Source organism: Stenella coeruleoalba (genome assembly GCF_951394435.1).
Source record: "Stenella coeruleoalba genome assembly, chromosome: 11".
Classification (NCBI taxonomy): domain Eukaryota; kingdom Metazoa; phylum Chordata; class Mammalia; order Artiodactyla; family Delphinidae; genus Stenella; species Stenella coeruleoalba.
Window position 1 is genome coordinate 32,125,043 of NC_137157.1, and position 21,354 is coordinate 32,146,396.

At 34.8% G+C, this 21,354-nt stretch overlaps 1 long non-coding RNA gene across 2 annotated transcripts in view; it reads left to right on the plus strand.

The window, feature by feature from the left end:
• Nucleotides 1–21,354, plus strand: part of LOC307193799 — a 259,556-nt gene that overhangs the window by 67,016 nt on the left and 171,186 nt on the right. The window lies entirely within an intron of this gene.

Sequence of the window (21,354 nt, forward strand, 5' to 3'; positions counted from 1 at the left end):
CTTCAAAGTCATATCACCTCAGCTTATGAATTTTTAGGCTGTGAGAAGAATTTCTTTCTCCTCTGTGTCTATCCAATGAGATACACCTCTAGCATTTCATTTCCCTGTTTTTCTCCTTTATAAAAAGGATTGGCTGTATTTCTCTTTTTCTCCTGGCCTCCAAGGTCTTATTTTTCCTTTCATATATATATAACCTGTCTTCTGAGATCTCAACATTTTTCTTAAGGAAGTCTTTCTCCATCTCAATTAACTTGTATCCCATTAATTTTCTTTCATTCTAATTTTGTTCCAGTAGTAACATAGAAGCATATTTAAGAAGATAATTAGGTTTCTTTGGGACTTTTTGGACTAGTGAGAATTTTCTCTATAATCCTCTTAAATTCTCCCTAATAATTAAAATTATGGTAAAATGTATATACATTGAGATGAACAGATCTTACATGTGCATATTGGTGAGTTGTAACAAATGATTAAACCATGAATATTGCATCAAGGTATAGAACATTTCTACTATCTCAGAAAGTTCCCTTGTGTTAACTTTCCAAAGGTTATGATTTCTATATCAGATAAATTTTGTCTACTTTTGAACTTCATAAATATGGAATCATACAGTATGTACTCACTTATTTCTAGTTTCTTTTGCTCAGTGTAAGGTTTTAAGATTATTTTATGTTGTTTCATGTATCAGTAGTTCTTTTCTTTTTACATTTTTAAAATTTTTATTTTTTAAAATAATTATTAACAAATGTACCATTTTATTTCATTTATACCTCCTATTTCCCACACACACCCTTACTGGATTATTTAATTAAATTAATTTATTTTTAAATTAAAACATTAGTTATCTTTAATTCAGGTAATATTGAGTTATTACATTATATGAGTTTCATGTGTACAGCATTATATTTCTACTTCTATATATCCTACAACATGCTCACTACTAAAAATTTATTTTCTATTCCTTACCTTACAGTTTATTCCCTTTACCCATTTCACCCTCCCCGACCTGTCCTTGTCCCTTCCCCTTTGGTAACCACTACTCTGTTCTCAGTATCTATGTTTTTGTTTGGTTTGGTTTGTTCATTTATTTTGTTTTAGTTTGTTTATTTGTTTTTTATATTCCACAAATGAGTGAAATTATATGGTGTCTGTCCTTCTCTATCTGACTTATTTCACTTACCATAATAGAAGGCTTTTGGGGACACATGTTTTCATTTGTCTAGAAAATGCCAAATGGTTTTGCAAAGTAGTTGTTCCATTACATCCTCCCACTGGCAATGTATGAGAGTTTCAGTTGCTCTACATCCTCGCCAGCATTTGGTTTTGACAGTCATTTTACATTTAGCTCTTCTAGTGAGTGAAGAGGTATTTTCACTCAGGAAATATGGAAAATTTTTGATCCAGATAGGTTTGGGTTATTCTTTATTAGAGCTGATCTACTTCAGTTTTGTACTTTGTTCTAGTGTGTGGTCCTTACACTAGGTTTTGAGCCTTTCTTCTAAAACGTAGCATTCCAGAGTTCTCAGTTGAATACCCAGAGTACTTTGTGAGATTTCTTTACTCTTGCTTGCCTGGAGTTAGAATATCTCCCAATAGTGTGTGACCTCTAATATCTCTCTTCAGTTAACAAGCCTGTAACAGATACTCTCTACTAGACCTCGTGGGTTCTTGCCCAGAACTTATTCAGTCTTTGCCTTCTCATCTCAGCTAAACTGTCATAACTCTGCTTGGACTCTATCTTTCTACACTACGGTCCAGAAAGTTCCCCTGGACAAAAACTGGGTTGAACATAGGGCTCATCTCTTGTGCTTCCTTACTCACAATGGTCACAGTTCAGCACTGGTTGATTTCCAATGCCTAAAAATAGTTTCATCATGCATATTGTCCACTTGCAAGTTATTTGCAGTGTGAGGGGAAGTCAGGTACCAGTTGCTACGTAATGGCCAGAAGCAAGAGTCCCTCCTTTGTTACTTATTAGCTACCTCATCTAAGGTAAATACTTAAGTATTCAACACTAATCTAATTTTATTGTCATCTTTCTTATTTCTCCTATCAAATTACTGTCATTCTAGATGACAATTATCTACATATACATACCAAAATATCCTGGGATATCATAATTGGTGTGTGGTGTGTTGACAGTTTTTTGTAACTAAAAATACTTAGTATGGATATTAATGAATAATTTTTTTTAGTAAATTAAAAGGAATTTAAGGTTGATGGTTAATGACATTGCTCTCACTTGTATTCTTATGTGCTTCCTTAAGTTGATGAGAGAAGGATAAATCTACAACTTTGAATTTTGGATAATCTTCCATATATCTGCGGAGATATGGCTATCGTATCTGTCATGCATATCAGGAAAAAAAGAGGTTGAACTGGTAATATGAAATGACTGCTCTGAAAGGGGTTGGAAAGTGACATCATTTTTAGCTTATATTCTATTTGTGCATATTAAAGACAACAAGCTGTCTTAAAGATATTTAATTCACTTATTACAATCATTAATCTTAGAATTGATTTGTTACTGAAATAGTGAAATTCATTGAAGATGTGTAGTACTGGTAGGGAAATCAAATTGGAAGGTCAAAGCATTCTGGGAAAGAAAATATTTCAATGGGCTTTTAACAATTTTTAATCCTGAGGTGAAAAGAAAAGAAAAAAAGAAATAGAATGCTTGTAAAAAATAGATTAGCCAATTTAGAAATAAGAATGTGTATTTCAGATGAAGAAATGGAAATACTATCTTAGTCTGTAGGAGAATTTTTCATTAAATATATTTAACATATAATTTAATATATTTATAATTAAATATCATTACCTTAAACAATAAAACAAAAAGGAAAAATATTTGAAGCAGCAAATTGTAATGGAAACAGCACTGGACTCAAGAAGTGATGTGATTCTTAGATCTGGCCTTCTGTTGGGGTCTGATGGGTCATTAAATCAGTTTGGGTCAGTTTTTTCTTTATTATCTATAAATGAAAAGACATGCTAAATAATCCTAATGTTCTTTTTATTCATTATTCTAAGTTTTATTATTCTAAGTTGGGAAAAGCCTTTTCTTCCAAATTAAAGAAAAACCTATTTTAAAGAACTTTGTTTTAATTAGATATACTACTGGGGAAAAGTTGAAATAAATCTTATTATGAAGAAAATGAGGTATCACAAGCTATTCCAGTCTTGAGTATCACCATACTTATAGCATATTGATTAGAAATTCTATTTTATTACTTTTTATTAATTGATAATTACTATGGGTTTGACAGGCTTCCTTAACACCATCTTGCATATTAAATACTCAGTCAATCTGTTAGGCATTAGGTACATGAGACCATGTGATGATTATCAGATATTTTTTCTATCTTACAAATAAATTGGCCTGGACAGGTAGAGATGTAGATGCTCATTCATAATCATTCATATTAGTTCACCCACACAATTTTATATTTAGAAATACCACAGGCTCATGGTTCTGTCTCACAATCACTTCCACAAATATGCTTCGGAATTGGTTTTAGTATTTTAATTTTTCTTACTGTTAACATTCTGTTTTCTGAGATTCTCATGGGAGCTTCTTATTTTTGGCCTGATAAAAAAACCATTTCCACTTGCTGCAAGCAATTTTAATTTTCATGGCTGTACTATAAAAATATGAAACAAAGATGTTAAGTCTGTATGTCTTCACTGAGTTTATATTTGCTACTTCAAAGTTTAGGAGAGTTCCATTCATGCAACCAAGAATTACTTTAGGACTATAAACCGATTTACATTTATTCCATGGGTCTTTCTTTGAGTTCTACCATTGAAATGATTCCCAGATCTTTTATTTACCTAATGATTTAGAGGTTAATCATTTTGCTGAAACAGAATGCAACCAAGGGCAGTGTGAAAGGAAATCTCTAAGACTCTAAATACTTTCCGTGGTTTTTTTTCATATGTGATTACTTGAAAGAGAGTCATTGAAAATACAACTTTTTAGATGATATTTTTGAGAGTATGGTAGTGATTACCTGAGTAGGATGATAAGGAATACAAAGAATAGCAACATTTTAAATGCTTTTGGTTTATTCTGTGTCAGGAGGAGGATTGTCAGATATAGATTGCTAGAGAGTCTCAATAGAAAAATGGAAACAAAAATAATGATTACTAATTTGTGCATTAGCAAGGGGTCAAGATATGAAATCCAGAAGAATAAAGATGAAGAGAGGGGTGGAATTGCCCATTTGAATAAAGATAATCATTCAAATAAAGATTGGAAACTAAAGAGGAGCCATAAAAACCAGTAATTATATTATTCTTTAATGTTTTATAAACATCTTCATATCAATGTTTACATCAGATTCTCACAACAATCCTGTGAAACTAAGCTTGGGGTGTTATCTCATTTTTATAATTAAGAAATCTGAGTCCCAGAGAATTTAGGAGATTTGCCCAAGTTCACATACTTTTAATGTGGTAGGTACAGCACTAGAATTGATGTTTTCTCCCCCAGTTTCAGTGTTCCCTTACATAATCCAGTCATGTGTGTTTTCAAATATTTGGAGACTCATGTTAAAACAGTTATTCAGAACCTATAGGAATGAGTTTAGATAATTAATTATACCATATAGCTAAAAGGATAGTTACTTTAAATTTTAATTTTCATAGTGAAATAGTGTAAATAAGACCTTTAAAATTTTTTTAGTAATTGGTAGTTATCATTTATGATATTAGTTATTGTGAAGTGCTCAAGTGTATGTATAAATATTTAGAGATAATGGGCTAAGTGCATCACAAGTATAAAACCTAATCTAGGTGATTTAAATTATGTTAAGAGCTAGTATAACACTGCCCATTAATTTTTGAAGGTCACAACTGCAAAACACATAAATCAGTGTGAAAGAGATCTATTGACATTTGCTTATTTTACCTTTTCCCATTTATGACAATTGTCCATTTTCCTTTTGAAAGTAACAAGCTAATGTTTCTTCTGCTTATTTCTCACAAGAGAAATTTTAGTACAATTGCCTAGATGCTACTTCTTGTCAGTTAATTCATGCTCTGTCTTTTGAGCCAAACTTCTAGACAGAATACAAAAAGACAAAATAAAACTTCTTGTTTGCACCTCAGGGGATGGTGTGAACCAGCCCCAAGGAATGGACAGGCACTACATTGTCAGTCTTTGCTCCCAGAGTGGTGAAACTCTTGGGGTCAGCTTGATCTGCAGAAATAGCATTCTATCTGTCCTTTTTTTCTTTTTCTTTCTTTGTTTTTGTTTTAGGTGAGGATTTCCAGGAAGTTAGTTTCATAGAATTTCTGGGCAGACGTTATGTGCAGTTGTGGTGTGTGGTAATGAGGAGAGATGCAGGATCATCCTTGAGAGAGATCTGAGGTTGAGCATAATTCTTCTTGACCAGTTTGTATTGTCAAGAGATAAATAGGGAGTCAGAGTGAATCTTGGAGCAACTGAAAAACCCGGGGTAATGAAAATGAGCCAGAATAGGAGAAGCAGAAGGGAAAGATTTCAAAGAGGCTGACATGGCTATGCTTGTGAATGGTTATCTTGTACTTCTGTAGGTTGGGCTAGCCAGATTTTTAAAAATGGGTTAGGATCGGTCAGACTGAAGAACACGCTAAGCTTGGTGGGCTGGACTTGGGAAAGCTGATATTTTACAATAGTAGTTTAAATATGTTTATATATCATGATGCCCTTTTCTATCCACGTCAGAAATTCAGTTATTAGCCGAGTTCTTTATTCTCACTATAGCTATGTGTTTGGGAAAATATTCTGATTATTTGTTTTTGGTATGTCAAGAATTTCATTTATTTGGCTATTTTAAAGTTTTTGTTTATTTTAAGTTAGTTGGATGCTATATAGATATGACCAGAATCTCTGTTTCAGAGGTGAAAATATGATCCTGTCTTTTTGCAATATAGATTAATGATCTTTGTTAAATATTGGAGGGCATCTATTTACATTTTTAAAAAAAATACAGTTCACTCACTGTGAACAGAACTTGCATCATCTTTGTAACCAAAATGGTAAAATTTAGCAAGGAAACACACGTTTAAGTTTGCATGATTAGTGTCCTGGGCAACCTTTGGAGACATGCTTTAATTTTTACACAGAAATGCTTCAGTTGTGTTTATAAGACAAAATTCGATATGGCAACCCATTTTGTAGCAGACTTTTAACATTTGTGATCTAGTTGTGAGTTATACATATGCCTAGTGAAAGCCATTATCTATCAAGTAGTGAGCCTAACTTCCTAAGAGAAGGATAACAAGTGTGAACTCTAAAAATTTTTAATTGCTGATATTCTAGAAGACTGTTGCTTGCTGTGAATGCTCGTGATTTCTGGGTTCTTGTCCTCAGGCTCTAACTTCAATTATCTGGCTGGTGATATGAGCAACTATATAAATTTCTCATTTTCTGTGTCCTCATGGGAATGGGTAAGATTTGTCCAGTGTATCTGCAATGGTCCTAACATCCTGAAAGCTTATATTCTTGTGAACTTCTGGTCAGTACAGTGTTTCTCTCTGTGCTTTTTATCCACCCAAATGGAAAACTACTGATTTTCTTACAAAAAATATTTAGGGCAATAACTTCAGTAACTAGAACTCATATAATTTTAAAGGTGACATATATGCTTGATATTACAGACAAATAAGAATTGAATTTAATCACATAATAAAATTGATTTTTTAAGACTTTTAGAATGTCTTTCTCAACCTTTCCTTTAGTTTTTCTTAATGCAGAGATGGAAAAAAATAGTATATTCCTGGATTTCAGTGCTTAAGAATGTTATTAGTTCCTTTTCTGCTCCTCAAGCAACGCTAAAATTAGGTTTTTTATTGTCTTCAAAAATATTTCTAAAGGTCTGATATTCCATAAAAACTTCCAGGGCATTCTCAGATGGTGTACTCTTACTACAGATTTCTAATGAGGATATATGAGAATTGCATCACCTATCAAAAAAGAACCCTCAACTAATATGAATATTAAAATCTGTTTCAACAAACCTACTAAATGTTTTTGTCTTTGAGGTTTAGCCAGAATTACTATTTTTGGTAAGAATTCAAAAGATGGTTTTTAAATACTGGCACAAGGTACATCACTTACCATTTAAAACGTATGGTGAAAAGAAAACAGATTACCATAATATTAGTCAAATCTAAGAGGGAAATAACCCTTTTCATTATAGATTTTACATCACTATTTTATGGTTTTTAATTGTCATTCTGCAGATTAAGAGCAGGTAAACACTATGGAATATGTTTGATGGTTTGGATTTGAATTTTAATGATTCAAAAAGGCTGTGCAAAGGTGTTTTGCATCGATAATAGCAGCATAATAGATTGGGTACATAGGTTAGCCACATAGTATGAAGTAGTAAATGCTAACAATTTCACATCATATTTAACATTGGTTAATGTTAACATTGCTGATTGTGCTCAGAGCCCTGGGAAAATCAACTCTTGTTCTTGATTTCCTCTTAATTACATTTGGAAGTTGTAATATAATTTAAATTGTAGGTGGTCTATTATTTGCCTAAGAGTGCCTTAGAGGAACTAAAAATCAAACCGTATAGATAGTTTAGACATTAAATAGTATAGTATATATTTTATTTACTGTCAGGTATTGCTTATTTAATTCCAAAGAGCACTTCTTTGACATGATAAAACAGTTGGAAAAAAATTCAGTGACATGATTGGATAAGGAATGGGAAGAAATAAACATCCTATTAAGTGTTATCTTTGGTTAACCTACAAGTTGCACAGATAGGACAGTTTATTGTGCTAGCTCCAAAAAATAAAAAAATAATCTTTTGTTTAAAAAATTTTTCCTATACTATAAGCTCTAGGAGGGAATGTTCTATGTGTGCCTTCTCCATGGTTTATCTTCAGTAATAATGTACAGAAGTCACTCAAACATATTTGCATTTGCTCCTGTCATTTAATCCTGTAAAATTGCAAACTAGGAGCCAGAAAAGTCATATTTTTTAACAGTATCATCCCAACCTCTGCCATTAGGATCATGAGATAAAAAAAAAAAAAAATAGTTCTACAATTCTGAGGCATAGAGTCTATCTCATTATTCTTTCTTGACCTTAGGATTTTCCTTTTTAGTGGGAACACGAGACAGAGATATAATCAAGTAGACAATATACAGACCCATTACACGAAAATCAGAGATAAAAGATCACAGTATAAACCAAATATAAGAATATATCTTGTTCATCTATACTTCAATTTAAAAAAAAAGAAAAAAGTATATTTTATGCATAATGTAGAAAGAAACTTTTTTAAGAAAACACAAACTTCCTGGAAAATATTTAAACAGGTGTTATAAAAAATGTAAACTCTATTAAATGGTAAAAAGATACCCAACATGTACTTGAGTGAAATATTAGAAAAAATGAACAGTTGATTTTTGGGCAGATTGGAGAAAACGAGTCACCTAGTTACATGAATTATGTAAAGAAAATTGTGATTGATTCTTGTCTCCATATTTTAAAACAAGAAAAATACTGTATTCTATAGAGAGAGCAGAAGTCTTGTATGCCTCTCTCATGGCTAGTCATTTTAATGCTCTGGTTTCACTTAATAGCAATCATGGCAAAGAATAATTTCAGTCAATTTCAGTCTAGGTATTGTAATGTTAAAACCAGCTACGCTATTAGGGAAACCATGTGGGCTTGGTGTGAATATAAGTATTAAAATTCTAGCTGTCATGGTATCATTTTCATGGTATGAAAATTCTAGCTATAATGACACTAGTTATTATGGATTTCAGAATTACACATGCATCCATTTGGGTACATTAAAATGATATATTTGATTGTAATTCTTAATACAGAGCTTATACATCAGCCCTTGCCCATCACAGGACATTGTTGAAGTGAATTAGACGCTTAGAGTTACTATGTAAATGGCTGGCATGGCAGTACTTCAGAGATAATAATGCCTGGATATATTTCAGTATTGCAGTAGACCATTTCAGTGATTTTTCTTCCACATAACTAGATATGCTGCAAAGACTCAGATGCTAACATTGAAAGAAATGAGTTGAAATAAGATGCAGCAAAGAACAGTAAGTGTGCTTTAAAGGGGTTGCATTGGCAAAGTGAAGCTAAATATTAATGTCAATAAATTGATGCAATAGCAGTTGCAGTGTTTTGTGGTTTCTGTCTGCTTCATTGCAAACATTAAGGGAAAAAGTATTCCTAGAAAAGTAAAATATTCTGAAAACATTCTGGAAATGACATGATTTAATCTGTGACTGGAAGATTGCAGCTTTGGTAAAGAATAAAATATTCTTCGTTAAGAAGACAGATGGTGTCTTATAGGGTGTCTAACATATCTCTAAAAGAAGAAATAGTTTAAGCACTTCACGTCTGTCTTCCCATTGACCCGATTTTTATTACAACAAACTTTTGACATCGCATTTACCTATTTGTGAAATCGCTAAATAGTGACCTTGGAACAGAAATTCCGACCGTCTTATAAGTGTATAATCATAATTCTAACCCCCAGCTCAATATGCCTAACCTCTTCATCACTAGTGAAGTGTATAAGTGTATCACTAGTAAAAGTATAAGAAAATGTACAGACCTTTAGTGCTATTCTAATTGTTCTTGGCTTCCCAGGAGACTTCAAATTCTACATGAATTTCCAGAGTTCCAGAGCAAATACAATAGAATATTAACATAAGGAGAGCAGACTGATCCTTTGGCTGCTGATTAAATGGTGTCCTCTTGAGTTTACGTAATGCAGTGTCATATATTTTATGACTTTCCTCAAGATGAATATCCTAAGTGGTTAAAATAAGGTCAAGCCTCTCAGAGGGGTTGGTGTGACAGTGTCGCTGCGTGTGTCTGTAGGTCAGAAACAAAGGAGAAGTGATGGAACTATCTACCTACCACCTTGTTTTGGAGGTTGTATATTCATTTCCTAGGGCTGGCATAACAGATTACTACAAACAAGGTGGCTTAAAATAACAAATTTATTCTCACACAGTTCTGGAGGTTAGAAGTCTGAAATCGAGGTGTTAGCAAGACTGCCTCATTCTAGAAGTCCTGAGGAAGAATCTGCTCCATGCCTAGTTTCTGGTGGTTGCTGGCAATCCAGGCATTCCTTGGCTTGTAAATGCATCATTCCAATCATCACTCTAATCTTTGTCTCTGTTTTCAAATGGTGTTCTCTCTCTGTGTCTCTCTGTGTCTTCAAATGACCTTCTTATGAGGACACCAGTCATTGAATTTAGGGCTCATTCTAATCCAGCATGATCTCATCTTAACTAATTACATCTGCAAAGACCCTTTCTCTTAATGAGATCTTATTCTGAGGTTCTTGGTGGATATTAATTTTGGGGGACATTAGTCAACCCAGTACAGAGGGGGTTAGCTTTTAAGATAAATCTGTCTTCTTACTATGATGGAGTTTTGAGGTCGACATTATTAGTGTTCACCAGTATCACCAGTTCTCCTCACCTTTTTGCACTTATGAAAAACAACATTTGTGCCGGGTGGGACTATGTGACTAGTCTCTCCCAATAGCCTGTGACTGGGAATGATAGGAATTACTTTGGGCCTTAACTACTTAAAAGCTAGTGTGGTAGTTTCTGTGTTCATCTAGATTCTGGTGAAGCCTGAAAACTGTAGCTGAGAAGGAAATGCAACAACATCAAGGATGCCTGGATAGTGGACCTTATCTGAGCAAGAAATAAACTTTTGTTATATTATACCACTATAATTTTGAAGGTATTTGTCACTGAAGCAAAATACAGACAATTCTGATTAATATGTTTCCTCAACTTCCAAAGCATCTTTGAATATAAATATATACATCACAAATTAATCAGTAGTCTGAACTTGAAACATACATAGTTTTAACCCAAAGTTTTTGTTTGACATTTAAATTTCTTCTTCTTTCCTGATAAGTTAAATTCCATTCACAATTATTTGCTGAGTACATTTATGTTGAGGACTACCTACATGTACATATTTAGAAAAGATTTGATTTATGTTACCTTTGTCACTCTGCAGCATGGGCAAATAAAGCCAAAGATTGGTGCTAACTTGTAAAAAAGCTCTTTGTGCTAAGAGAGTTATGACATATATTTTTGTCATTTAACTATTATAAAATTCCCAGTGGTACCGCATTGGCAGGAAATAAGATTTTAAAAAATGTTGTTTCTATATAAAAAAAAATTGTTGGGCTGTGTTTTAAACCCTAGAACTCGGCTTCAAAGGAAAAGATTTTATTACTGAAAATAAAAATGGTGATCTATAAGCAATCTTACATTGACTGCAAAGAATGGTGTGACATTTCAGACATATGTTCAACTTCCAGCTCCACAATGAGTTTATTTTGAGTCTATTTGTATACAGCTCATTTGAAGGGCAAAAACAAGAAGTTATACACAAATGGCAGGGGTCCAAAACTGATGTCAGTTAAGCAATGATTTTATGTGTATTACAACCCCTGCTGAGATGTCTGGAGTTTATTCTAGAATGTTACATAAAAACTCAGCGCTAAAAGACAATGTGAAAACTAATTTGAAATGGAAAGAATTACATGTATTCCCCAATAGGATTGGACTAGAAAATACTTCAAAGGTGAAAGGGTAGTGTTCATTGACTTGAATATGCTGATTTATGGAATTGCTAAACCTAACACAGCACAGAAAATAGTCTGGACCCTCCACAAAGCTGGCTGGTTAAATGGCTTTGTTACTGTGTCATGAGGCAGAATGTCAAGGGTGACCCTCTGCTCTCAAAAGCATTCTTTATTTCAAAGGTCCCTCAAAAACCATCTGTGTGCTTATTGGCATAAGTGACCTGGAAAGGATCAAGGTCTTCTAGAGGCCTTGAAACCAATCTGGTCTCTTGACATCTCTCAAAATGAAGATGACCTTGAGCTCAGTGAGATATTGCATTGCCCTTAACAGAATCCCAGCTACTGTGAATTTGGAGAGCTCGTTTGAGCCTACTTCATGTTGTATTCACAGCACGGAGCTAAATGCTTACCAAAAGGAGGGTACTGGTAGGTGTTGCTTGAATGAGGAGGTGCGTTAAATACTGTATTCTATATGAAATGATGGCTTAAGAAAATAAAAAGTAACAAGTATTTAGAGGAAAGGATATGACTTCATATCCTTGACAATAACTCAGAAAAAAGTGGCATTTATGTAAATGTTAAAATACTTTAGAATACTTAAAATGTGTTTATTAAGAACCCATTTCCTCTAACTTGAGGAATTTCAAGTGCTCTGATGACATTTGAATTCATAGTGTAAAAGAATTCATTCATTCATTACTGTAAAAGAATTTAATGAGTTACTATTGTTGAGATTACAAATTGGAAAATGACTAGGCAGATGAAAACTGTCCTGTCCTCATATCATATCATATCATATCATATCATATTGAACTTGGACTTGTACCATTTTTTAATATATGATACTTTTCATTTCTCTAAATGAAAAATAACCTGCTGAATAATAGAAATCTCCTTATACTGAGGCCACCTAGTGATTTCACATTTGTTTCTCTGGATTCCTGATTCCCACTGCTTCAGCTTGAACACTGTTACTGTAAACAGTTACAAGTTTACATCTTGTTTGACCTACTCATATATCTTGAATCTTTTGATCCACCAGGAAACTCAAAGATACCATTTAATGTTCCAGACAATCACCCAAGATCCCCTCATGCTTTGCTGAATTCTGATCTCATCTCTATTTGCCCCTCAACTTAAAGTACTGCCACCCCAACAATCATCCCCACCTGAAGTCACTTTGAACCCTCTGATATATGGATCTCGATTTTTCTTTTCTCCCAGCTGTACACACTCGGGTAGGTGTCAGAATCTCCAGTTGCTGTGTGTGCCAAATGTCAGCAGTAACCTCAGCCACAGGAAAAATGATGATTGTCTCTCAGTGATCCACTGGCCCATCTAACACCAGTTCCTGTGAGAAAAAAAGGATTAGACTCTCAATGCTAAATCCTTATCTCATCCCTATGGCTTCGTAAAACTCATTTACCCTGATGCCTGGTGGCCTTTGGCTGCTTTTGTCTCTTTGTCAATCTGGACATTTCCCAGCTGGCTTTAGTGAACAGTCTGTCCTCTCTTCTGCTGCCTTTGGCTCTGACTTTGTTGTATCTGGTCCTAGGTCTGTTTGCTTTGACCTTGGTTATCTATGAGATAGTTGACTCTTAACTGTGATCTGATTATCTTATTTCTCTCCTGTGGTCCCTCCCTTGACTTTCCAGGTTTGATGTTATATTTGGCATAACAAGATAATTAGCATTGTTTAAATAAAGGTGGGTTCTGGGACACTGGTTCCTAAAAATTATGGTTGGACATATCAAATTCTTATTATATTTCCCGGGAAACCAAGTGTGTTCTTTAAACTATACGGTTTAAAGTTATAAAAATTTTTCCTGGTTTATAGCCAAACTCCATTAGTGATGATTAATCATGATAAGAGGCCAAATGAAAACTAGAACATTGCTTAGACTTTAAGTTAAAATGGGGAAACAAATCTCTTTGGATTACCAAGGGGGATTTACTTTCCTAAGTGTTCTGCATGTAGTTTGAACTAAACATGTGCAGTGGGGTAATATTTTGATGATTATTGATGTGCTTTTTTACTTTGCCTTTCAGAGTACAAGACCATTGTCTTGGTTTGCCTGAGGTGACAGTATGCCTGGGGGAGACTGATTTGTTACAGAGGGAATACTAAGAGAAAGTGCCCAAAAAATAAAAATGAGAAAGTAATAAAGAAGTATGTTGTAAGACAGGCTTCTTGGAGTTGAGATTAGGGCTGGCAGTTTCCTTCCATAATGATAAATCAAACTATTAGTTATTCTAGAAGAGAAGGGTTCTGTTATTTTTATATTTTGTTTATATTTTCAAATAAACAGTGCATTCTGGAGTAGTCACTTTAGAGCTGTCCCATACGTATAGAACATGACCCTACCCTCCATAAAGTCTTGGCCCAGTGGATTTTGGAAAGAAGAAAGAGAGAGGAAATTAAAGCAACCAGAAGTGGTTCCACATTTTCTCTTCTATGGGCTTTGGCCCAAAGCGAATTGGAAAAGGGAAAATAGCAGAGTTAGAAGGAAGCTACTGTTTCCTATTGAGACTTCAGGGAGAGGATACTTGCAGGAGCTTGGGTAAACAATTGGTGCAAAACCACTTCAAAGTGAACTGGCCAGTGTAGCCTGTTAGGGTAAAATATGGTTCTGAGGATGGGCTTTTCTAAGGCACCCTTGATTCCCATATGGATCTTGCCGGAAGGGGGTCACCATTGCTGGGATGAAGTGAGGCTTGTCAGAGGACCACCCTAATCAGGACCAAATAAGAGTTTCAGGCAAACCTCAGGTTTTTACAGCAAGATCTGAGGTGAAGGTAGTCAGATTAGTGGTTATACCACAAGCAGCAGTCTTTGTGCCAAAGTCCTTAGCCTCTGAGGTATGTTAGCCATAGACTTCAGCATCAGAAGAGAGCAGATCAGCCAGAATCCAGGAGGGCAAAGGGTATTGCTGAACCATTGGAGGAATAAGAGTGAGACAATATGAACATCAGAGGAATTTATGTTTCCTCTCCCATATCATAAGAATAATAAGCCATACTCCTCCCCCAGAAACAAGTGATCAATCATCTGAGCATATTTTATCAAACAGACACTGTATTCAAACTAATCTTAAACTAGATCGTACATTTAGTTATCTATTTTCCCCCTTTACTAATCAGAAATGGATAAGTCTCTGGAGAAAGGCCAGATTACAGAAAAAAAATACAGAAATCATTTTTTCAGTATAGACCTAACTTCTAGTATGAGTATTTGGCAACATGACTACACATATCTGAAACAGAGCTCACGATTTTATCATGATTGACTTTTCTTCTTTTCCTGCCAATAGCATTGTTGTTCTCTCTGTCATTCAAGGCTCAGAATCCAGAATCATCTTTAAATCTGTTTCTCCTTTTCCTTCAATGTCTAAGTTGTGAACTTTTGCAGGTCTTACATTTCTAATATTCCTTTGGTTTCTCCCCCTTTCTCTACTTCAGTAGCTTCCTACTTGGTCTCTTTGCCATGACTGTCTCTCTCCTTTCTCTGTATAATTTCTAGAATAACCTTCTTAAATAAAGACTCTGATGCTATTATCCACTTCTCAAAAACATTCAGTAGTTTATCATTACCTACTAAATTGCATGAAAACTTCTCAGTCTTACGTAAGGACTCTTGCCAAAAATCACTACAGCTTTTACTGTCTTATCCTCCCTTTATGTCTACAAATATTTAGTGGAATGGTGCACACGTGTGTGTGTGTGTGTGTGTGTGTGTGTGCGTGTGCGCGCGTGCGCCTGGGATGTCATCATTTCTGCCTTACCATTTTCTTCTTCTTAAATTTCTCATGTGTAAATTCACTCTAAACCTCACAGTAACTGATCTTCTATGATGCATATGATAGATGTTTGGAAATATTTGTTAAATTAAATATACAATGTGATAATGGTATAAGGTTCACCTCTGATGATGAGTGAAAATAATGACCCAAGAGGCACTAGAGATTATGCTCTGGATATAATGGAGAAAGGTTCACAGGAAAAGAATGAAAATCTACCAACAGAATAGAAGAATAACGCAAGTAAGTTCTGAAGATCTCTGTTGTGACTCTGGAAAAGGCCCTGATTGTGGTGCTAGGGATTTGAGAATAGGCATAACAATTTGAATGCAACTGATATTTGCTATAAGCCTATAAAGTCTGGAATGTGGATGGACCTTCAGCATATACTAGCACCAGAAAGGTAGGCCTGACAGATTACAGTTCAGACATTAAGAAGCAGGTTGGCTTAATGGGTACAGTTTTCCTCATCTTCAGACATGTCAAGTGAATGACTTACTCACAAGGTGAATCATCTGCTCTCGTAGATATGGAGAAAAGGAGGTTTTCTATCTTTCTCTGTCAGCCACTGAGCACATGTTCAATGTTATGTTTTTGAGGGTGAAGCTTATCAGTATATTTCTGTGCTATCAAAAGAATATAATTTAAGTGACTCAAAGAGAGGATATAGGCTTTATTTAGCTGATGCAGATTGGGAGCATCAAAGGACCAGGTAACTTCTGAGTTGAAAAACAATCAATATTATTGAGGGAGGAGAAAAGAAAATCATGTGTCCTTATGGTCTGACTCTGGTTAACAGTTTTTGTATTTAAATGCTACAAAACTTGCAGTTGAATGTTGTGCTCATTTTTGTGCCACCTGCTTGGGATCGTTGGTGTAATCTTATCTTGATAACTGTCAGAATAGTACTTTCTGAGAACTATTTTTGCAAGCTTTACGGTTGGTCAGTTAGTCAAGATTCGCAAAGTGGGGAAATAGACAAGGATTAAAGGCCAGGAGGAAACTAGACTCTCTATCATGTCTGTTTTAGTTCTGTGACTGTGCTAGCAGGGCTTTCCAGTTGTGTTATACCTTAGTCATTTATTTTTAACTCACCAGAATATCACATATTAACACTAATATTTTTAATTGGATTAAAACAAGAAGCATTCATTTTTAATAACAAATGTTTCTTTAATTGTTTAAAGTAGGTTAGTTTTGTATTTTAACAAGGGTGAAATATCCTTGATGATAGGTGCAATGTCTTTTTCTATGTCCTCAAGGCTTTGTACCATTTTGGGCATATAATGGCACATTCAGAATTACTTTCCAAATCATTAATTCTGATTTCCCAGGTGTATAAATTATATTTGAGTAGTGTTTTGAGCACTGAAGTTTTTGACTTATTTGGCATCTGGATTTGTCTGACATATGATTTAAAGAGTCTTGTAGTTATAAAATATGATCGTTTATTGACACATGTACATACGGTGCACCTTTCGAAATTCAATGAAAAGTGCCTGAGTCTAATATCTGTATTGAAGGCATCATCGCAGCAGGTCTCCCAGAAACTATTTTATACTCTCCTTGCTTCCACTAGAAAAAGTCTTTCAACATGCCTGTTCTATAAAAGTTTATTATTTTCTTTGAGAGACATAACTTTATAGATTTTGTTTTATTTCACAATTGTAAGTGTCCTTTACAGCCATGGGTTAAATTATATATTGTGTTAGGATACAGACTAAGCTGCTACAATAAAATACTCCAACACACAAGGGCTTAAATTCTAAATTTACTTTTCTTGTATTGATATGTAACTGTCGAGAAGTGAGGAGTCCAAGCTGGTTGGAGAGGCTCTGCTTCCCTAGGTCCTTCAGGGACCCAGTTTCACTCTTCCTATGGGTCACTCCTAGTGTGTTGTACTTGTCCTCTTTGTCAAAACTAGATCACCATTGTCCACAGTCTAACTGAAATAATTGAGAAAAGTCCAAAGCAAACGTCTTTGCTCTTTGTTTTTTTAACATTTGTATTGGAGTATAATTGTTTACAATGGTGTGTTAGTTTCTGCTCTATAACAAAGTGAATCAGTTATACATATGTTCCTATATCTCTTCCCTCTTGTGTCTCCTCCCTTGCACCCTCCCTATCCCACCCCTCTAGGTGGTCACAAAACACCTAGCTGATCTCCCTGTGCTATGCGGCTGCTTCCCGCTAGCTATCTGTTTTACATTTGGTAGTGTATATATGTCCATGCCACACTCTTACTTCGTCCCAGCTTACCCTTCCCCCTCCCCATATCCTCAAGTCCATTCTCTAGTAGGCCTGTGTTTTTATTCCAGTCTTGCCCCTAGGTTCTTCATGACCTTTTATTATTATTATTTTTTTAGATTCCATATATATGTGTTAGCATACAGTATTTGTTTTTCTCTGACCTACTTCACTCTGCATGACAGACTCTAGGTCCATCCACCTCACTACAAATAACTCAAGTTCTTTCTTTTTATGGCTGAGTAATAAATATTCCGTTGTATATATGTGCCACATCTTCTTTATCCATTCATCTGTTGATGGACACTTAGGTTACTTCCATGTCCTGGCTATTGTAAACAGAGATGCAATGAACATTTTGGTACATGACGCTTTTTGAATTATGGTTTTCGCAGGGTATATACCCAGTAGTGGGATTGCTGGGTCGTATGCTAGTTATAATTTTAGTTTTCTAAGGAGCCTCCATACTGTTCTCCACAGTGGCTGTATCAATTTACATTCCCACCAACAGTGCCAGAGGGTTCCTTTTTCTCCACACCCTCTCCAGCATTTATTGTTTGTAGGTTTTTTTGATGATAGCCATTCTGACTGGTGTGAGATGATATCTCATTGTACTTTTGATTTCCATTTCTCTAATGATTAATGATGTTGAGCATTTGTTCATGTGTTTGTTGGCAATCTATATATCTTCATTGGAGAAATGTCTATTTAGGTCTTCTGCCCATTTTTAGATTGGGTTGCTTGTTTTTTGATACTGAGCTGCATGAGCTGCTTGTAAATTTTGAAGATTAATCCTTTGTCAGTTGCTTCATTTGTAAATATTTTCTTCCATGCTGAGGATTGTCTTTTCTTCTTGTTTATGGTTTCCTTTGCTGTGCAAAAGCTTTGAAGTTTCATTAGGTCCCATTTGTTTATTTTTGTTTTTATTTCCATTTCTCTAGGAGGTGGGTCAAAAAGGATCTTGCTGTGTTGTATGTCATAGAGTGTTCTGCCTATGCTTTCCTCTAAGAGTTTGATAGTGTCTGGCCTTACATTTAGGTCTTTAATCCATTTTGAGTTTATTTTTGTGAATGGTGTTAGGGAGTGTTCTAGTTTCCTACTTTTACATGTACCTGTCCAGTTTTCCCAGCACCACTTATTGAAGAGGCTGTTTTTTCTCCACTGTATGTTCTTGCCTCCTTTATCAAAGATAAGGTGACCATATGTGCATGGGTTTATCTCTGGGCTTTCTATCCTGTTCCATTTATCTATATTTCTGTTTTTGTGCCAGAACCATACTGTCTTGATTACTGTAGCTTTGTAGTATAGTGTGAAGTCAGGGAGCCTGAATCCTCCAGCTCCATTTTTCTTTCTCAAGATTGCTTTGGCTATTTGGGGTCTTTTGTGTTTCCATACAAATTGTGAAATTTTTTGTTCTAGTTCTGTGAAAAATGCCAGTGGTGGTTTGATAGGGATTGCATTGAATCTGTAGATTGCTTTGGGTAGTAGAGTCATTTTCACACTGTTGATTCTTCCAATCCAAGAACATGGTATATCTCTCCATCTATTTGTATCGTCTTTAATTTCTTTCATCAGTGTTTTATAATTTTCTACATACAGGTCTTTTGTCTCCTTAGGTAGGTTTATTCCTAGATATTTTATTCTTTTTGTTGCAATGGTAAATGGGAGTGCTTTCTTAATTTCACTTTCAGATTTTTCATCATTAGTGTATAGGAATGCTAGAGATTTCTGTGCATTAATTTTGTATCCTGCTACTTTACCAAATTCATTGATTAGCTGTAGTAGTTTTCTGGTAGCATCTTTAGGATTTCTATGTATAGTATCATGTCATCTGCAAACAGTGACAGCTTTGCTTCTTCTTTTCTGATTTGGATTCCTCTTATTTCTTTTTCTTCTCTGATAGCTGTGGCTAAAACTTCCAAAACTATGTTGAATAATAGTGGTGAGAGTGGGCAACCTTGTCTTCTTCCTGATCTTAGTGGAAGACGATGTTGGCTGTGGGTTTGTCATATATGACCTTTATTATGTTGATGAAAGTTCCCTCTATGCCTACTTTCTGGAGGGTTTTAATCATAAATGGGTGTTGAATTTTGTCGAAAGCTTTCTCTGCATCTGTTGAGACGATCATATGGTTTTTCTCCTTCAGTTTGTTAATACGGTGTATCACATTGATTGATTTGCATATATTGAAGAATCCTTGCATTCCTAGAATAAACCCCACTTGATCATGGTGTATGATCCTTTTAATGTGCTGTTGGTTCTGTTTGCTAGTATTTTGTTGAGGATTTTTGCATCTATGTTCATCAATGATATTGGTCTGTAATTTTCTTTTTTTGTAGTATCTTTATCAGGTTTTGCTATCAGGGTGATGGTGGCCTCATAGAATGAGTTTGGGAGTGTTCCTCCCTCTGCTATATTTTGGAAGAGTTTGAGAAGGTTAGGTGTTAGCTCTTCTCTAAATGTTTGATAGAGTTCGCCTGTGAAGCCATCTGGTCCTGGGCTTTTGTTTGTTGGAAGATTTTTAATCACAGTTTCAATTTCAGTGCTTGTGATTTTTCTGTTTATATTTTCTATTTCTTCCTGGTTCAGTCTTGGAAGGTTGTGCATTTCTAAGAATTTGTCCATTTCTTCCAGGTTGTCCATTTTATTGGCATAGAGTTGCTTGTAGTAATCTCTCATGATTCTTTGTATTTCTGCAGTGTCAGTTGTTACTTCTCCTTTTTCATTTCTAATTCTGTTGCTTTGAGTCTTCTCCCTTTTTTTCTTGATGAGTCTGGCTAATGGTTTATCAATTTTGTTTATCTTCTCAAAGAATCGGCTTTTAGTTTTATTGATCTTTGCTATTGTTTCCTTCCTTTCTTTTTCATTTATTTCTGATCTAATCTTTATGATTTCTTTCCTTCTGCTAACTTTGGGGTGTTTTTTTTCTTTCTCTAATTGCTTTAGATGTAAGGTTGGGTTGTTTATTTGAGATGTTTCTTGTTTCTTAAGGTAGGATTGTATTGCTATAAGCTTCTCTCTTAGAACTGCTTTTGCTGCATCCCATAGGTTTTGGGTCATTGTGATTTGTTTCTAGGTATTTTTTGATTTCCTCTTTGAGTTTTTCAGTGATCTCTTGGTTATTAAGTAGTGTATTGTTCAGCCTCCATCTGTTTGTATTTTTTGCAGATTTGTTCCCGTAATTGATATCTAGTCTCATAGTGTTGTGGTCAGAATAGATACTTGATTCGATTTCAGTTTTCTTAAATTTACCAAGGCTTGATTTGTGACCCAAGATATGCTCTATCTTAGTTAATGTTCTATGAGCACTTGAGAAGAATGTGTGTTGTGTTGTTTTTGGATGGAATGTCCTATAAATATCAATTAAGTTTATCTTGTTTAATGTATCATTTAAAGCTTTTGTTTCCTTATTTACATTTTGGATGATCTGTCCATTGGTGAAAGTGGGGTGTTAAAGTCCCCGACTATGATTGTGTTCTGTCGATTTCCCCTTTTATGGCTGTTAGTATTTGCCTTATGTATTGAAGTGCTCCTATGGTGGGTGCATAAATATTTACAATTCTTATATCTTCTTCCTGGATCGATCCCTTGATTGTTATGTAGTTTCTTTCTTTGTCTCTTGTAATAGTCTTTATTTTAAAGTCTATTTTGTCTGATATGAGAATTGCTACTCCAGCTTTCTTTTGATTTTCATTTGCATAGAATA